Here is a 13,877-nt window from a genome sequence, read left to right on the forward strand (position 1 = left end):
AGGAGACTGCTGCCTCAACAACTGGTTTTAATGCAGCAGTTATACAAATGTCAATAGCTTCAGAATTAAAGGAAACCTTACATTTGAAAATATCATCAGGAGTTCTTCAGTGAATCTTCATGTCCCACCTACCTATCTTAAAGGGACCCACCACAGAGATTAATCAATTGATAAAAATTATTAGGTGTAGTGGGGATTCCTCTTATGAGCATCAACAGGCAAATACTCATATACCATGCTCCATACAGCACGGCTCTTTCACTGGGGTAAGGAATTGTTTGCCCCTTATCTGCAAAGTGTATGTGCAGTTCATTCAAGCTATTGCTCCCTTCTAATCAATATAGCAAATTATTTTAGAAAGCTTTAGTGATCAGGACTTTAAAAACACAGGAGTTCCTATTTCTAAATCTCCATGATAGAGGAATAAAAATGAGAACTACTCAAAGCACGTGAAGGGGAGCATAACCTTCTTGCTCCTGTAAATATGCTGCACGGTGGCAAGTAGCAGTGAGGTCTCTAGCCATAAAGCAGGAAAAAGCACAGAGCTTTTTTGCAGTCTTTAGCTCAGCAAGCCTATCTCTGCACTTTCTTGCCCCTCTACACTCTAAATGCCTGCACTCCGTTGTAAGCGCACTGGGGTAGAGACTGCATCTTTTTGTGAATGTTTTGAAAAACATCTTTAGCTAAAATCTTCAGAAGTCGATGCTGATTTTGGGTGCTGCCATATTGGGGGGCCCCATCTGGAAAGCTTTGCACAGGTGCTGAGTACCCGTAAGTCCAAGAGAAATCAATGGGAGCAGTAAGGGCTCAGCAACTTTGAAAATCACATCTTAAGTTTCTCAATGTGGGGAATCCAAAAAACTGGGGCACCCAAAGTTAGAAGCCAGTTTTGGAAATGCAGTTTTGGATTATGCTGTAATTTTTAGAGGTGGGCCCAAACCAAAAACCTGGATTCGAACAACCTTCAACTTTGGGGTATTTGAAATACAAGCTTGGATCTGGATTCAAGGTTTGCAAATGGACCATCTCAGCGTAATAAGCTGAATCAAAACTCTTGATCCAATCACCCCAAAACATTGGGCCATTTCAAATCTGGATCCAGATGCAAGCTTTGCACCTTATGCCCATTTCTGATAATAATGAGTTCCTTGCATTCAAAGGTACAAAAGCAAAATCATGAGCTGAATTCTCAACCACTGAATTCAGGTTAACATTCCATGGTGAACTATTTTTCAAGTTGGCATGTATCAGTCCAAATTCACAAATGGTTTGCAAATCTGGGCAGATGTTAATTTCTCAAGCAGCTTCCCCTGTCTGGCCACCTACATGCTGGGACTCCCCTTAACTTTGCTGTTTTCAAGGGGTTTCTCTCCTGCTCCCACTCCATCCTAAGGCTAGGTAGCCCCCTCAGCTACTCCCCCAAATATGGTGGCTGCATGTTCTGTGGAGGAGGGGTTGTTACCTGATATACCTGCTGCTTCTTCCAATCCTTACAAGGTCTTTAGAGCATAGGGGAAGGGTGTGCCACCCCCATAGGACTCAAGGGGCAGGGAAAATACTCCCATATTCACTTCACAGGTGGAAAGCTGCCCCCAAACAGGTGGCTACAGGAATGGTTTTTTGCTCCTGCTGCTCAATGCACAGGGAAGGGGGTGGCAAATACACCCCACGTATTGCCTTCCAGAAGGACCAGGGAACTCAGCTGCCACATCAGGCAGCCCCATGACACACCTAGAATGAAGTGACCACCGAGTGCCCCTGAAAAACAAAGAGAACCTGACCCGAGAATGGAGATGGAGTGGATAGCCACAGCCCCCCTGAAGACAGAGAAAGTAAGGGAGAGGGCCTGGGACACCATTGCTACAGCACTAGCCCTGACTCCCATCTCCTGTTCTAACCACTAGAGAGCACTCCCTCTCTCCCTTTTATCAGTCAGGCTCACAGATTGAATGTTATCAATTGACAGCTTTAAAGCTAAGGAATTGTATAAATTAAATGCAGTCTGCAGTGAATATACTGAGAAGCTGGAATTTATATACATCCTAGATATGGGAGCCCTTAGTTATTACCCACTTAAGGCTATGGCACTGATGAATGATAAGGCCACCCTATCCCTGAAGGCACTTTTCATTATCCCCAGTATAGGAATATTGAGAAAGTGTGTGTATGTATCGAGCATGACTGCTCATTTCCATAGTTCTCCATCAGGTTTGCATTCAGTTTATAAAATAAAAAATTACTCCAGGGACATATTTCACTCATTCCAGAACCCTTTCTCTCTCCCTCTGTATTTTTATTATATATTTATTATATAGAGAGAGACCTAAATCCAGACACTCCCATTCCTCTTACAAGCCCTGATACTCTAACAATGCCTTTAAATCTGATTACTCTTATTAAATGAGACTGTTTAATTACCGTCAATATATAATGTTGTGCACTTCAACCTCGGCTGAGACTTCTGATCCCATTCTGCCCATGACCCTGAATGGCCATCAAATCAAAGTAATTTTGGTCAGCTCAGGATGGATCTGACATATGCCCAGGTCATGCAGATAAAGGGCCAAGACACTAATCTACCATGTTACCCTGCCCATTGTTTAATACCTTTTTCAATAGAATCTAATAACTGGAAAAATGCCAGTTTTCTGTCTCGTTTGGGTTAAAACCTCTTTCCTTGGAAATAAATAATTATAGAACATTCTGAATAGCCGAGGGTTTACATAATTGGTGCCTCTTAGACAGCGCAATATACTTCCCTTTGATGTTCAGAAGGAGAGGAATTTAGGAATTCAAATCAGTGGCAACGCTCCTGAGTATGCTCTGCTCTCCACCTTTGGAGAGGCAGTCTCCAAAGGAAGCTTAATTAAGGAAAGTGAAAAACAACTTTAGATTCACCAAGGTAACACAACAGCAAGTGCATTGCTTCCTCTGAATGGAAGGAAAATCGCAGGAATGCTCTGACGACACGGCCGCTATTTTGCAGCCTGGAGCTCAAGTTCTTTAGAAGAAACATAAATGTCGCCGCATAATGAAATGACCATTAGAGGATGGCCCAATGCATAAAGACAACTAGAGTGTTTAGGCCTGGCCATTGCGATTTATACATATCACTTCCCTAATGGTAAACAAAACAATTTTTCCCATGCCAAAGCCAGAGACACTCCCAGCGTAGCTAGACTCTGTCTGGATTGGACAAACATTTTGACCTATTAACTGGGCAGCTGAATTTGGCTATATTGTATATCTGCATTACTTTGCTAATGCTCGTGTATTTGTATTAGGCCTCTTATAAAGTGGCTCTACAATCCAGAAAGCTGTCCTGAAAACTCCCTACTGCCGTAAATATAAAGGCAGGAGACTGGGGAAATGTTAAAGGTACACTTGGCTTTGGATCAAAGTTCCTTTTTCATTTGTAATAAAGGAAGGCAACAAATGGTATTTGCCTGACTTTTAAAAATGCCAGAAAAATCAGCAGAAAACATAGGAGGGTATTTCTGTTAAATACTTGTTTCTCTAACCATTTTTGCTTTATCTTGATACATTAGAGATAACATACAACAGGTATCTAATGTAAGAAATAATATTCTCAAAGTATCTGGCTTCTTTCATCCTGAAGGATTCCAAAGCATTTTATAAACTAGGGGCTATATCATGTCATTGATTTTTAAGCAGTGCTCCCCATTGGTTTCAGTGGGCCAGAGCCTGGAGAGCCAGATCCAGCACATACTTACTACCATACATAGCACTTACCACCATGAGTATTCTCATTAATTTCAGCAAGGTTATTCAGGGTTGTAAGCTCTGTGCTTGCTGTACTGAGCACTGAACATTCTCAGCTCCCATTGAAGTTAACAGGAGCTGAGAGTGCTCAGCACCTTCCAGGATCCAACCTTAGGCAGAGGTCAGGAGGATCTCAGATTCACAGATTATTAGGATTGGAAGGGACCTCAGGAGATCATCTAGTCCAACCCCCTGCTCAAAGCAGGACCAATCCCTAAATGGCCCCCTCAAGAATTGAACTCACAACCCTGGGTTTAGCAGGCCAATGCTCAAACCACTGAGCTATCTCACCTATTTACTCTTCTGTGGAGTTACTCTGGTGTACCTTAGATCAGAATTTAGCCCTTAATTTTTACATAGCCCTGATTCAGTCACTTACTTGAATAAGAAATTCAGGGTTTGGCTCTATATACACAGGAATCACTTCATAAATACGGAATAGATTTACTGAATTTACTGAATAGTTTTGCCACTGACTTCAATGAGAGCAGAATCGAGACCTTAGGAGTATGGCAAAGTACAGTATGTGATACATGGACAATGCCTTTGGGTAGCAACGTATATATGAGTCAGACTCATTTCTTTTATGTAGGGGGAACTTTTACCATTGGCTTCCATAGAAGCAGGATTGGGCCTTGTTGTTTGAGGTTCAGGACCAAATTCTGCTCTCATTTGTGCCAGTTTTAATCTAGACTATGTACACTGCAATCAACTGCAAGCTGAACTCAGCCTTTAGAATGATCAGCACTGAAAGCTGATGCTCTTATTATGTATTCATAAGCCAGCTTTATTGAAGAGCTTGCCATTGTTACTGTACTTCCATACCACCAGTTTACAACTGAGCTGAAATTTGGTCTGCAGACAGAGAGAGACAGGCAAATAGAGTTAACGTGGAAAGTCTCCATTAGAGCTGTTTAAAATTGTCTGAATTTCAACCATAAAAAGTTGAAATTTCAACACCAAAAAAAAGGATGATTATTTTGTAAAATTTTTCATGAGAAAATGTTCCCATTTTTCAACCAGCCCTAGTCTCTGTCTAGTCTCACACCTGGTTACCCCATGCGGAAAAAATTAGTGGTGCTAAATGCATGAGTTGATTTCCATAACTAAAAACGATTTAGCCTAGACCACCAAATCATTATTTAATAAGACTCCTGTATAAGGTTCTACAAATAGAACACCACTGTTTTAATCACCTATGGCCCAAACCTGCAGAACCTTACTTCTGAGTGGATAATTTATTACTATAAATACCCCAGTAGTTCAAAGGACCTACTCACAGAGGTAAAAGTTTGCAAGATCAAGTTCATATTTTTATTCGTATTGTATTATTATTTGCTTGACTATTGGTCCACACAGAAAAAAAAATACTATTATCTTGATGTAGTATTTGTTTGTGTTAAATGTATTTTTAAAATTGCTGATGCTAGTCTGCACCCATATCACCTTTTAAAGGGTCCAATCAATTAACCCTTTTACATTCTCCTTGTAATGAGTTGCAGCCGTCAAAAAAGTGATACATAGCCTTTTAAACTATGTTAATGTATTCTCATGAAATGATTCACTGACAGCTTTATGCAGCTGCAGATCCCACTGAAAGTAGGTTTAAAACACAAAACAAAAATGACATGTAGTGGGTGAGTCAAAAGCCATTTATATGTTTTGTATTTTTTAAAGTGCATGTAACCATAGTCAAGATTACAGCTACATCAAAATTATTATGTTTTCTAACTGGTAATATTGGTAGGTGCAAAACTGAAAATGAGTTAAAGTAACGTGGCCAAGTCAGGTAAACTCTTCTGAAATGCTTTAAAAGAGGGATCAAACAAGCTTTTAACTGTATCATAATTCTTCTTGTTTCTTGCCAGTAACAATAAAGAAGCAACGTTTATAAATATATATATATACACACAGAGACACTTGGCATAAAAAACATTTTGTGAAATACGAGTAATACAGCAGGAAAGTCAAAGAATATTTATTTTTACTGTATTTAACAGACAGATTACCATAAAGAATGTGTTAAATGTAAAGGAATAACAGCACAAAGTGCATTATACTTTAAAAAATCCCACTCTTAAGGAATTTGTTATGCTATATTATATGCAGTTCGGAAAGCACTAAGTACAAGGTGTGCACTGCAGTTTTCCAGGTAGAAACAAACATTTTGGGTCACCTTCGGATCTGATTTACACCTGTATTATACTGTTCTAACTCCATTGACTTCAGTGGATTTAGATTTCAGTCCAGCAAAGCCCTTAAGCACACACTTAACTATAAACAGGCAAGTAGTCCCATTAAAGTCAAGTTAAGAGCACGCTTACGGGCTTTGCTAGATTGCAGCCATACTACTGATTTACGACAATGTAGTGAGATCAGAACCAGGCCCTACATTTTCAGTAGAGATGGGCTCAAATGACAACATATGCATCCAGATCAAAATCCAGCTGTCAAACACTTCTGAGTTCTACAGTCCAGGCCGATCTGCAATTTTAACACCAAAACCCACATTCTATTATACCCCAAACTGCCGCTGGCTTTTAAGAGATTTGGATATGCATCAGTGCAAGATCAAGACATTAGAGACCAATGTCACAATTTAGATAGAACCGAAACATAACATATTAAAACCTTTAGATTAAATTGAGCTCCCAGCACAACTAAACTACAGCTCCACAACATTTCTATCCCAGAATTAGGATTTCTTTTAAAAAACACTTCACTATTGCTTTTGGCTAGCATTCACCTTATGTAATATTAACCTAGAGAAAAATTAATGTTAACTTAAAGCACTTACAAACAAGTATCATTTGTGAACCAGTAGAGAGAGCAGGAATTAATTTACGTTACAAGAGTATTAGCTAAACACATAATTTACAATTTAAATTTCAGATGACAACACAGAGGTTAAGTAGCATGTTTTAACATATTTTGCATATACAGCAACTGGACATCTGGCTCAATCCATAGCTGCAGGTAAACTGTGCTCAGCAGCAACTAAACAGAGCATAATGCAAATATCATTTGATGTCACCTTTGCACACTTATACGTGAACCCACACCCTAATCCTGGAACTAGCCTGGGGACACTTTAGCCACTGGTGCAATTTAGAGCAGCCACAAGGCTGCTGTAAATTCTACTACCTGGCAATTGACCTTCTATTCAGGATTACCAAAGCACAGCAGCTTTCCAAACAGGCCCCCTTTTCTCAGATACACATTCTACATCAGGGCCCTCCGCAGACAGATGTGTTTCACCCAAAAGAAACTTCTCTGAAAATTGTTTTCTCTAAACCCATTATCCAAAATTGGGTTATGTCCCCTGATGAGTCTCATTTACATTGAAAAGGCCCCAATGTATCCTTAACACCATTTAGTATATAAATTCTACATCCCTGCTCTAGAGGATAAATGGAATTCTACTGTTAATGTAGTTATTAATTATAGAGTATCACGGCTAACCAGAGTCCTGTGGCTGCTGCCTCCCCTTAAACTGGGAGAAACTAGAAGGGCAAAGGAAAATCTCCTTCAATAAAGATACTGCAGCTATTACAGCAAGAAGTTGCAAAGCCATTTCATTTTAGTGCAGATTTATTCCTGGCATGTGTCCTCCACCTCAGTGAAATCTTTTACCTCCCTACAAGGTCCCTTTCATTAGCCACTGGTCTCTGGTGCTCTCATTGACCACTAGGCTGTGACAAAGCTCAAGACTCAAAGGTAATCCATATAATTTAGATGGTCTTATCAGAAAGAAGCTGCCCGCTACTATTCTTACAAGCCCCACTCTAACAGGTTTTGCACATTTTTCTGGTTCATTAACCAAAGCAGAGTTAGAAGGTCATACTCCATCAATGCTGCTGCTAGTGGTGGTCTGTCCACCAGCAATGGAAAACCATCCATCAAAACAACATGTCCCAAAGCACAGCATAATGCCAGCCCCGGCTGCTAGCCTCAGACAGACAGCCACGCTATTGAACATCACCCAGGGTCTAGTCTCCTTCCCTTTCCCATTACTAGTCAAACTGGGGAAGCACCAAAATTAAGAACTAAGTGACCTGCTGATGTTCTAGGAGAGTGCTTTGGCCCTTGCCGTTGTCCTGTATCAGTCTAAATGACAGCCACATTTAAATCAATACCTCTATTGTCCATTTGCAGTGAGGTGTAGAGAATCTGACGGAATGAAAAGGTCAGGAAAAGAGAATGAGGGTAAGAGCTCTGTCACTCAGTCCTGCCGCAGAGAGGCGAAGGGAGATGGGGCAAGTGATAGGTCTGCTTCTTGAAGTGTGTTTGCTGCAGGTGGCGGATTCCGGGGCAGGCAGCAAGACACCAAGAAGCAGTAATTCAAGGGTGAGCAATATCATCTCGGAAGAACATAGAAAAAGTCCTGCTTCTATTATTTTCAGACATTGTTACTCTCCCTAAACAGCCACTGGCACCACCAGACCAAATGAGTCAAAACTCTGATACGTTAAAAAAACAAAAAAATAAATAAAAATCTTTCTCCACAAAAGATCAGAGCATTTCCCTCATCTGCGATACAAGCCCCAAGGAAAGGAATATTTGTTAGATATTGGTGCTTAGATACCCTGGTGAAATGGATGGATTAGCTGTCCAGCCACTTCAACACTGAAATATCATTGAAAAGGAAACACTACCCCTACTGACTAAAAGCCATGAAAAAAAGAGGCCTCAGCTTGCACCAAAACCCATATTGGAGGGTAGGGGCAGAACCCAGGATCCCCTTGTTCATATTCCACCACCAGATTAAAGAGATGACTGGGATCATTGCTCTGTCTCTGATGGAGTCACTCCCTCTCTGGGTACTACTATACCATTCCTCACAGAGATAACTAGTCCCTGGGGCTCAGAATACTTTCACAGTGGTTCCCACATAATTCCATGGGTTGCTCAAGGAAATATTGTTTGCAGCTGGTTCGAAATGTACCTGCCATTAGTTTCAGCAAGTGACTTTGTTCTGATGATATCACATGAAAAGGAAGGACTGATCCATTTGCACTGCAGACTCCTGTAACAGGCTCCTTCTGTTGACCCACCCTGTTAGTAGGTGCTAGAGCCCTGCAGGGAGATGGTGACAGATTCCTGCTGACTCATTGTGGCAGGTATGGCTCTGGAATACAAAGGGAAGTAAGGGTGCTTGTTTGGGCAGAAGGATCTCTGAGAGAGAAGTCTCTGCAGGGCATCCATAGGAAAAACCAAGAGTAGTGAGAAAGCTTGGGCTACGTTAATTTTTTGTTTCTTATTTTAATTACCAAGAAACCCAAACTCCACGAAGAGGTTAAATTTGGACTAAATGTACTGGGCCAGGTTCTCAGTAGGTGTAAATAGGCATAGTTCCTTTTACTTCAACGTAGCTACGTTGATTTACACTAGCTGAGGATCTGGCCCAGCATGTGTAGATTCTGTTCAGAGTAGATGGAGGAATACCACTGCAATCTCTTTTTTGTCCCCATTTCCTCTGTTCCATACTTAGTAATCCTTATTTTTGTATGTCTTGTCATAAAGCAACCTCTACCATACCTCTGAGCATCTGCTGTATAAGATATGTGAAAACACCGACCAGTCTCTGAAGACCAGAAAAAATCCAGATCCAACTGCAGGAAGAAATCAGCTGAAACAGGATGCTCCAAGTCATTGGCACTCTGTATTCTGTATGCTTGAAAGGTTTCTGGGACAACACAAAGAATACACAATCCTGTTTAGCCAGCATACGATTGTAAAAGCAGATGTGGTGCTCTCTTTCACACACTAGAATCTTGTTGCTAACTTAGTTCAACATCTTTTCCTCATTTGAACAGGCCACTCAGGAACTCAGCAATGATATAGCACCAGAATGAGCCTTCTGCTTCACCATATCTGCCCATCTTGGTGAACAAATTTTTAAAAGAAGATTTTAAAAAGTAAAAGCAAGACTATTGCAGTTGTATTGGTAGGAAACCTATCTTAAAAGCGATCCTCAGATTTTACAGATGATTAGAGAAGGAAGTATCAGAGGGGTAGCCGTGTTAGTCTGGATCTGTAAAAGCAGCAAAGAGTCCTGTGGCACCTTATAGACTAACAGACGTTTTGGAGCATGAGCTTTCGTGGGTGAATACCCACTTCGTTGGATGCATGTAGTGGAAATTTCCAGGGGCAAGTGTATATATATGCAAGCAAGAATCAGGCTAGAGATAACGAGGTTAGTTCAATCAGGGAGGATGAGGCCCTCTTCTAGCAGTTGAGGTGTGGATCTACAACCCATCCTGGACAATGATCCCACACTTTCACAGGCCTTGGGTGGCAGGCCAGTCCTCGCTCACAGACAACCTGCCAACCTGAAGCATATTCTCACCAGTAACTGCACACCGCACCATAGTAACTCTAGCTCAGGAACCAATCCATGCAACAAACCTCGATGCCAACTCTGCCCACATATCTATACCAGCAACACCATCATTACCAATAAACCCAAACCCAAAACCCAAAGGAAGAATGTCAGGTAGGAACTTTCATTGTTCCTCACATCATGATCAGAATAGATATAATATACATCTATCTGTACAGTTCCATGGAACGATGTTCCCATAAGTAAAGTATTAAGGGTTATTTCATCTTTCTCCCAAGCTTTAAAGTCCAGTACATCTCATGAAATACGATGCCCTCTGAGAACACCCCGAAGGGAGATAAAATATCATGTTTCAAGGATTAAGCCAGTCTCTAACAATTATGGATGAGAATGAGCCTTCACTAGAGTCAAATTATCCCACATCTACCAACTGTGGAGTTTCTTGCATCTGCCTTGGAAACATCTGAGGCTAAACAATGTCAGAGACAACATACTGGAGCAGCTGGACCATGGCTCACTGATTCATGAATTCCAAGGCTAGTAGGGACCATTGTGATCATCTAGTCCAGTGTTTCTCAAACTGGGGTTGCCGCTTGTGTAGGGAAAGCCCCAGGCAGGCTGGTTTGTTTACCTGCCCCGTCCGCAGGTCCGGCCGATCGTGGATCCCACTGGCCGCGGTTCGCCGCTGCAGGCCAATGGGAGCTGCTGGAAGTGGCACAGGCCAAGGGACTTACTAGCCGCCACTTCCAGCAGCTCCCATTGGCCTGCAGCGGTGAACCGTGGCCAGTGGGAGCCGCGATCGGCCAGAACTGCGGACAGGGCAGGTAAACAAACCAGCCCAGCCCACCAGGGGCTTTCACTACACAAGCGGCAACCCCAGTTTGAGAAACACTGGTCTAGTCTGACCTTCTGTCTAACACAAGCAATGGAACGTCCCCAGAATAATTCCTAGAGCACACCCTTTAGAAAAACATCCAAACTTGATTTTAAAATTATCAGTGACGAAGAATCCACCACAACCCTTCATAAATGGTTCAAGTGGTTAATTACTCACTGTTTAAAATGTATGCCTTATTTCCCATTTGAATTTTCCTAGCTTAAACTTCCAATCAATGGATACCTTCTCTGCTAGACTGAAGAGCCCATTATTAAATATTTGTTCCCCATGTAGATACTCATAGACTGTAATCAAATCACCCCTTAATCTTCTCTCTGAGAAATTAAATAGATTGAGCTCATTGACTCCGAGTCAATCTAGCACTTTCTATGTTTCTAGGTTCCTAAAAGAAAGCCACACCTTGGTAATTCCAAGACTAGAATCAGCAATGAAAACAGCTGCCAGACCAGTTCCATTGACTTCAGTGCACTTACTCCTGATTTAGAGCACTGTGAGAGAAGAATCAGGTGTAGTGTTTGTCTCCGCGGAATCTGAGGGCTATAGATTACATGGATGGTTTGGACTTTGCCTCAACTGAGTGGAAAAGGATTGTCCATATAAACTCATTTGTCATTCAGTGGAAGGATAGTTTTCAATGAAGGGGTTAAGAGAAGCACACACGTGCACACACACACACACACACAGGGAAGTGAGAAGATGGCTGAAATCACCTACAGCAAAAAATACTTTTTTTTGCCTGAGTTTCCCAGTATCCTGCATGTGCTCAGAATGCATCTTCAGTATTACTGGTGTATTTTAACAGACAGATCTGTCTTATTGCAACTAGTGTGAATTACCTCATCTGTATAAAGATGAATCTAGACTATTTCCTAAATTAGACATATCTTTCTAGTTGACACTATCTATCCATCCAAGGTATTTCTAGGGCATCCATTACTGTAGTATCAGTTACAGTGACCAAGATTTGCCTAGGTTTGTCCACAGTAGATTCTTCTATATCAACAGCTTTACTTCCTCTTCCTTTTTTCTCCTTTTTCCTTCCCTCGCTCTGTTGTAATTCCTTGTCTTCAGTTGGGGAAGGGGGGCTGGGTGGAGTGGGAATGCTGTTGCAAAAAGATGAGTCTTCTAACCTGCTCTGACAGTTAGACATCAGCCAGGGCTTAGACTTATCTCTTCTGATTTGTCATTCCACAGGTAGGAGCCTTAAACAAGATTGTGTTATCTCCAGCCTGGCAAGCTTCATTCTGGAGCTCTAGGTGCACAGCTGTCATGAATAGGAAGGCACTGTCTGATGTACCTCAGCCCCCAACCATTAAAGGGTTTAAAAAGTGAGCCCGGTGAATTGAATTGGCACCAGATGCAAATTGGAAGCCAGCAAAGGGTACAGAGAATTGGTGTGATGCATATTTAGTTGCATTTAGCCACACTAGCTTAAATACATTTTCAGCCTGTCAAAGGATGAGACTAACCAGAGAGGGCAGGATAAAGATAGGTGCGCTAGTCAGTCTGCCAAGCACTACACGTGTTCCTAATTTAGAGTATGTTCGGAAGAGGACACAGTGGAAAGTGAAAGAGAAAAAGTCTAGAGCACATTGAAATGGATACTAATTTCAAAATATCCAGTCCTCAGACCATGCATCTTTTACATAGTGGGTCCTGAATTTCTTTAAAATTCTTCTTTTAGAAAATTGCCACAGAGGTTTTTCTGCTTGCCTCTTTATGCTTAAGCAGACCTGACAGCAATACCATCATACCTGCTCTTCACACCCCTCTCTCTCTCTCTATATATATATATATATAAATATATGCATAATCTGCCTACTGCCTGGTCACCTCCAGTTTCATTTCTGCTGCTAAACACCCTCTTACAGAGCCTGGAGAACCCCACCTCCAAAACAGTGAAACTTAAAATGCTGTCCAATGCACAAGACAAACCAACTGAAAAAAAAAAGAGTGAAATAAAAATATTTTTCTAATTTCTTTCTATTCCAGTATTGTAGCAGTGACAACTGCAAGGTGCAACATTTTCAGAAGGAAACACGATTCTCAAGTTGACGATAGTGTCCCTTTAAGAAGCCTTTGTCTAGTTTCTGCTTCTCACTCTTTTTCATGTATTTCTTAGTGGTTCCTTTTCTCCTTCATGCTATGTAAGTAGTGTCCAGCACTGATGAGATAAAATTCTATTCTACCCCAACCAGGCGTTTTCAGGTAATGACTTGGACACTGTGAATCAATCTGCTCTACCTTGATCTACTCTGTCTACTAAACTGCAACTGCGATTCATCCAGGATATCTAAATACCCAGGAATATCTGGAATAAAAATATTTGAGGCCTTAGCCAAATTAAAATTTGAGGGAAGGGTGTTGTTTGTTCTTAGTAAGAGCTAAATTCAAACAATCATCATCAAATCTTCTCTCACACCAGACAGTTGAGGGACACTCAACTAAGGACAGAAATTGGACATCACCATATCAACTCTCACTGGCTTGTCAGTGATCTTGAGGGCAGAGCACTGTTAACTAGTAACGCTTGAAAGCTGATCAACATTTTTGTAGTTGTCACATACACCATAGATGTGCACTTCAATACCCAGCCACCTTTAACTCATCTATAAATGACTTTCCCCAGGAAAAGCGATAGTGAGTATAGCTTTGTAAAATGCTTGAGCAAGATGGCCTCAAACCTGTGCCAGGACAGTGTAAAACAAACTAATCAAATGAGCAACAAATGTAAAATCAATCTTGTGTAAAAAGTAGTTTTATACATTAATATAGAGACGCGCAGTTTGGCAAAGATTTTCAAAAAAGTGACTAGTGATTTTGACAGTCTCCATGTTTGAGGGCTGTTTCAGA

This window comes from Mauremys mutica, chromosome 9 (genome assembly GCF_020497125.1).
Source record: "Mauremys mutica isolate MM-2020 ecotype Southern chromosome 9, ASM2049712v1, whole genome shotgun sequence".
NCBI classification, from domain to species: domain Eukaryota; kingdom Metazoa; phylum Chordata; order Testudines; family Geoemydidae; genus Mauremys; species Mauremys mutica.